This window comes from Myotis lucifugus, unplaced genomic scaffold (genome assembly GCF_000147115.1).
Source record: "Myotis lucifugus unplaced genomic scaffold, Myoluc2.0 scaffold_1, whole genome shotgun sequence".
NCBI classification, from domain to species: Eukaryota; Metazoa; Chordata; class Mammalia; order Chiroptera; family Vespertilionidae; genus Myotis; species Myotis lucifugus.
In genome coordinates, this window is record NW_005871049.1 from 2,463,062 (window position 1) to 2,469,116 (window position 6,055).

Here is a 6,055-nt window from a genome sequence, read left to right on the forward strand (position 1 = left end):
TTAACATGCAGTTGTTGAAAGCCTATTGTGGTGAGGACTGGGCACCTTATCTGTTTTTGCCTTCCTTATGGAAGCAACTAAGCTTATTTCTTAGTGTCCCTTGTAGGTGAGGCTACATGACAGAGTTCTCGCCAGTGGAATGTGAGTGGAAGTTGAGTGTGCCCCTTCCAGGCCTGGACCATGAAGACTCCCACACTAGTTCCTCCCCAAGTTTCCTCTGCCAGCTGCAGATGACAAGGCCCAAGAGGATGGTAGGGCCACAAAATGGAAGGGCCTGGGTCCTTACGTAATCATGTGGAAGGGAGTCGCTTCTCGCCTGAACACCTACCCTGGACTGTTAATCTGTAAGAAACATCTTCTGCCTTGTTTACCTCTGCTTGTTACCACAGTGTAGCCACCCTGACTGATATTCCTGTCATCCAAACCTGAGTGCAGGTGACAGAATAATGAAGGCACATTCTGGACTAGATGGCAGACCCAGTGGGGGAGGTGAGGGAGAAAGGCTGACACAGCTATGTTCCTGGCCTGCACAGGTGAGTAGATGTAGAGGCATTCTCTGTGGCCAAAAACACCAGCAGAGGGTCAGGGCTTAGCGGAATGTCACGTGTTCCATTTGGGACATGCTGAGGTTGAGGTGCCTTGGTGATAGTTCAGTAGAGATATTTATGCCCGAGGGTTTCGAGTTCAGAAAATAGTCTTTCCAAAGGGGTGTGGACATGTCAATAGCAGTTGAAGCCAAGGTGTGAATAAATGAGTGAATAGATGAATTGTTACATAACCAGAAACTGAGGCCCTAAATTTTTGAGGAGGGCTGATATTTTGAGGAGGCACTGCTGCCTCTCAGGGGAACCGGGCATTTCTGTTTTATAGGCTTTTCCGCTACTGGTCTGCAACAGTGGGTCCTAAATCTGATCCTACCCCAATGCCCAGTGCCAGAATGCTATATATATAAAAGTGAGAATCCAATCCCAGGGGCCTGGGAATGTGCAGTTTTAAAAGCTATGAAGTGGATTGTGACAGGAAACCAGACTGAGCCCCTCTTTGTGCCTTGTCCACTGTATGAAACCTTGCGGGCTGGGCTCCTGAGGAGACTGGGAGGATTAGGTCTTTACGTGAAGCACGTATTCCATCGAGGTCTGATTCCAGAAGGATGTCCTGGGCATCTCTGATTTGCCTTTGTTGGGCAGAGGCTGCCTCTGAGACTCAAGCTGGGCACAGGTGGCTGTCATAAGAATGTGACCTTGGGGGTTGGGGGGCGGGGCACCAGCCGCTAGAGCTTCTTCAGAACTTCCAAGTCTGTTTTGAGAATTGATTTGAGACATAGTAGGGGGGAGCTCAGCAGAGGGGGAGTCTTCCCGTGGATGCTTCTATTTGTTAGTGTTGGTACTAGTCTTGGCACCTCTCATTTCTACCTGCTACCTGCCAGGCACTTGGCACACATTCTCTGATCCCTGCAGCAGTGCTGAGAGGCAGGTGTTGTTATCCCTGTTTGAAAGATGGAGAAGCTGAGCTTCATGGGCCCTAGTTAGGGACTGATACTTCATCTGCTTTCCACCAATGAAAATTAATTTAGGAGCCCAAGAGTAAGATGACAGGACCTGGTGGGGGCTGGGGTGAACTGGATGGCACCTGTCCCATCCAGCTTCTGTGGATATGTGGGACTGTCAGCTAACAATTTTCCAAAAGTAAGTGGAAATAGAACATTTTTTAGAAATATTATACTTCATGAATGTTGGTAAATAATTTCTTAAGATGTTGAAAATGCTGTGCGGGGCAAGCAAGCACATCTGAGCCAGATTTGGCCCATAAGGAACCAGTTAGTAACCGTAGGTCAAGAGATCTTTTATTCATTCTGCAGGTATGGAGGTGCCTTGGAGGTGTCAGGGTCAAGGGGACAGACCTAATGCAGGAACTCATTGAGCTCATGGTTGGTATCAATATTGTGTGGTCCCTACTCTGAGAGGGACACTTCTTGGGGCATCACAGACCACTTCCTGGAGGAAGCAGAAGTCTGATGGATGTTGTATTAGTCAGCTAGGGCTGCTGTAACAAAGCATCACCAGCTGGGTGGCGTACAACAACAGAAATTTATAGTCTGGAGGCGAAAAGTCCAAAATCAAGGTGTTGGCAGGGCCGCACGCCCTCTGCAGGCTCTGCTGGGGAGCCTCTATCCTAGCCTCTGGTGTCGCTGGCAATCCTTGGTGTTTGTTGGTGTTACGGACTCAAAAATCATGTATTGAACCCTAGCTGGTTTTGCTCAGTGGATAGAGTGTCAGCCTGGGGACTGAAGATTCCAGGTTCGATTTTGGTCAAGGGCACATGCCTGGGTTATGGGCTCGATTCCCTGTAGGGGGCGTGCAGGAGGCAGCCGATCAATGATTCTCTCTCATCATTGATGTTTCAACTCTCTCTCCCTTTCCCTTCCTTTCTGAAAATCAGTAAAAATATATTCTAAAAAAATCATATGTTGAAACCCAATCTCCAAGGTAATGGTGTTTGGAAGTCAGGCCTTTGGGAGGCAATTAAGTTTAGATGAGGTCATGGGGGTAGGGCCTCATGATGGGATTAGTGAGTTTATAAGAAGAGAGAGCGCCAGCGCTCTTCTCTTTCCTCTCTGTCAGGTGAGGACACGGTGAAAAGATGGCCATATGTGAACTAGGAAACAGGTTCTCACCTGATCTGCCAGTGCCTTGATCTTGGACTTCCCAGCCTCTGGAACTGTGAGAAAAAAGAAATGTTTGTTGTTTAAGTTACCCAGTCTATGGTAATCTGTACTAGCAGCCCGAATTGACCAAGACACGTGGACGCATCACTCCAACCTCTGCCTCTGTCATTACATGTCATTTTCCTTGTGTGTGGCTATGGGTATCTTTTTTTCTTATAAGGCACCAGTCTAAGGGCCCACCAACTCTCGTTTGACCTCATCTTAACTTGATTACATCTGCAAAGATCCTATTTTCAAATAAGGTCATATGCATAGGTACCAGGGGTTAGGACTTGAACATATTTTTGGAAGGGACACAGTTCAACCCACACATATATGTAGAGTAGGCAGGTGAAACTTGGGGAAGAGTATTCCAGGTAGAGGGAACAGCAGATGCAAAGGTACCTCCAGAAGGGTGCAGGTGAGTTCTGGGAAATAAATCAGCACGGCCAGAGTGAAGAGTGGGCATAAGGTGTGGCTGGGGTGGCTCATGCCAGGCCTCATAAGTCCAGTGGAGTGGTTAGGCTTGGCTGGGCTACAACTAGAGATATACCCCCAGGCTTAGTAGCTTGACAGTACAGATTCCTTTCTTGCTCATGGCAAGTGTGACACGGGTTAAACAGCTCTCCATAATGTAGCTCTACCATCAGAACATGTGGTCTCCAGGGGAAGGGAGGTCTGGGGGAGGCCCTGGCCTCTATGCCCAGGCGCAGAAGTGACCCTTCCACTCACAGACCACACAGCAAGGAGGTCTATTTGGGTGGGGCATGGATTTCTGTGACCCCTAACTGGCTCTCTCACCCCACCCGTATTCAGGGTTAGGATTTCATTCTCAGAGCGGTGGGAAGCCAGCCAGGGTTTTCACACAGTGTGACAAGACCTGACTTGCATTGTAAAAAGTTTCCTCTGGCTGGAGCCAGAGTTAGCCCTGAAGTGGAGGAGCTGGAGCTCAGGGAGCTGAGTGGGCAGTGGCTTGCGTGGGAGTTGGCTACTGCAGTCACCTCATATTTGTAGTTAACTCCTGCAATTTCCACTTTGCAGGCTCAGCCAATAAATAAGTAAATAAAAAAAATAAAAAGTGAGAAAAATGAATTCATATAATTTTAAAAACTTTGAAAATGCACTTTGTGCCTGTCCTCTTTATTCTAGACTGATGATTGTACACATTTTTATACATATATTGCCTGACAGCCTGGGCTCCTTGTTGATTTGAGAACCTCACTGTCATGGAAGAAATCCTCTACTCTAGTTCTATAGCTGGGACCCAATAATAAGAGTGGAGATCCTGCCAAAGCTGGTTTGGCTCGGTGGATGGAGCGTCGGCCTGCGGACTCAAGGGTCCCGGGTTCGATTCCGGTCAAGGGCATGTACCTGGGTTGCGGGCACATCCCCAGTGGGAGATGTGCGGGAGGCAGCTGATCGATGTTTCTCTCTCATCGATGTTTCTGACTATCTCTCTCCCTTCCTCTCTGTAAAAAATCAATAAAATATATTAAAAAAAAAAAAAGAGTGGAGATCCTTGTGTCAAAGGGACTTTCTGCTGCTTCCAACATCCCAGTTCTTTGCCTCTGTCAGAAATACCCTTGGGCCCTAACTGGTTTGGCTCAGTGGATAGAGCATCAGCCTGCAGACTCAAGGGTCCCAGGTTCGATTCCGGTCAAGGGCATGTACCTTGGTTGCGGGCACATCCCAGTGGGGAGTGTGCAGGAGGCAGCTGATCGATGTTTCTCTCTCATCGATGTTTCTAGCTCTATCCCTCTCCCTTCCTATCTGTAAAAAATCAATAAAATATATTTTTTAAAAAAAGAAAAAAAAAGAAATACCCTCGGATGCAATATAAAGGCATTCTGGGCGAAGACTGATCCCCACTGGTCTGCAGTTCTTTATAGTTTGTAAAGTATTTTCTAAGCATTGCTTCATTTGAGCAGCAGAATTAAATCTGACACAAGATCTAATTCAGACCAAGGAACTCAGGAGCTCAGAGACTCCTTGGCCTACAGTATCCCGGAGCCCTGGAACAATACGGAGTTGGAAATGCTGGCTTTGTGGCCACAGTTTTAGATGTGTGATTTCAGCATTTTCCTCTATAAATTATGAATAAGTACACACAAAATTATTTTGAATCTCCAATAAAGCCATGTTGGTGAAAACATTTTGCAAACTTTGAAGCATGGTCTGAATGTTGTTATCCTTAGACTTGACATGTTGTTGAGAGTGTTTCCCAGGTGGTGCTAAGAGAATCCAGGTGGACAAGGGCAGATTAAGTGAATTTGTGTCCCCAGTAGTTATGCCCTGTGGCTGCATTTAGACTATTTGAACTTAATCACCTGAATTATCTTCATTGCTTGGGTAGCTGCACCCATCGTCTCCTGTGAGTCACATCCCTGGCCCTTAGGTCTGTGGGTGGGTGAGGGCTTAGGTGGAGATGGCGTGGTGTTTGTTCTGGATTTCACTGCAAGCCAGAGCAGTAGATGACCAAGGTTTTATGGAGATATGTGAGTTCCAGTTATGGAACCAAGTCTGAAGTGGTCAGGTGGGCCTTGGGGTGAACCAGAGGGCCTTTGCTCATCTGGGGGTGGGGGCCCAGCTCTAGTTGATTGATACCTTGGGAGGAATGTCGTGTATTTTTTCCAAATGTAAGATTGTCACATTTTTCATTCTCATGGCAACTCATTGGCTGGCTGGACTGGGGAGTAAACGTGGCCCAAGGCTTTGGGTGTCAGTGTTCCCATTTATAAATTGAGGATGGTACCACCTTTCACAGGGCTGTTAAGAGATCAGATCAGAAAACAGCAGGCCTGGCCCGCCACACTAGACCTGGCCGCAGGAAGCAGGAATCCAGCGGGTGAATGTCAGCTACCTGTGTTCTGTTGCTACTGGTAATTCCCAGGCTTCAGAGGTTGTGATCTTGGTCCATTCGGGACCCTTCACCCATATGATTAAAAGGAATCACGGGGTTATGCAGGCCTTTTAAATTTGGTTGTCAAGGAGGTAATATTAAGGGTTTTTGTATATTAGAAAAAGAGAACTAACTACCCCACTTCCCAACATCATGACTTTGAAAATGTTAGTGGAAAATTAAATTTCAGCAAAAACGAGTGAACTAATGTAAATGAAAAATTTTAAGTAACCCAAAGTATAAACACGATGCTAATCGTCAAGGTGGTGTGGGGCGGCCTGATTGGGGAACACCATGGTTCTGCCGTTTCTCTCGCCACATCCGGGTCAGCATGGTAGGCGCCAGGTCTCTGCAGGACTCGTCCCCAGCCCGCGGCTCCCCGCTGCGGGGGGCGGCAGGAAGGGCGGGAGCGCGGGGCTCCGAGGGCACCAAGGTCAAGGGGAGGGCGAGCT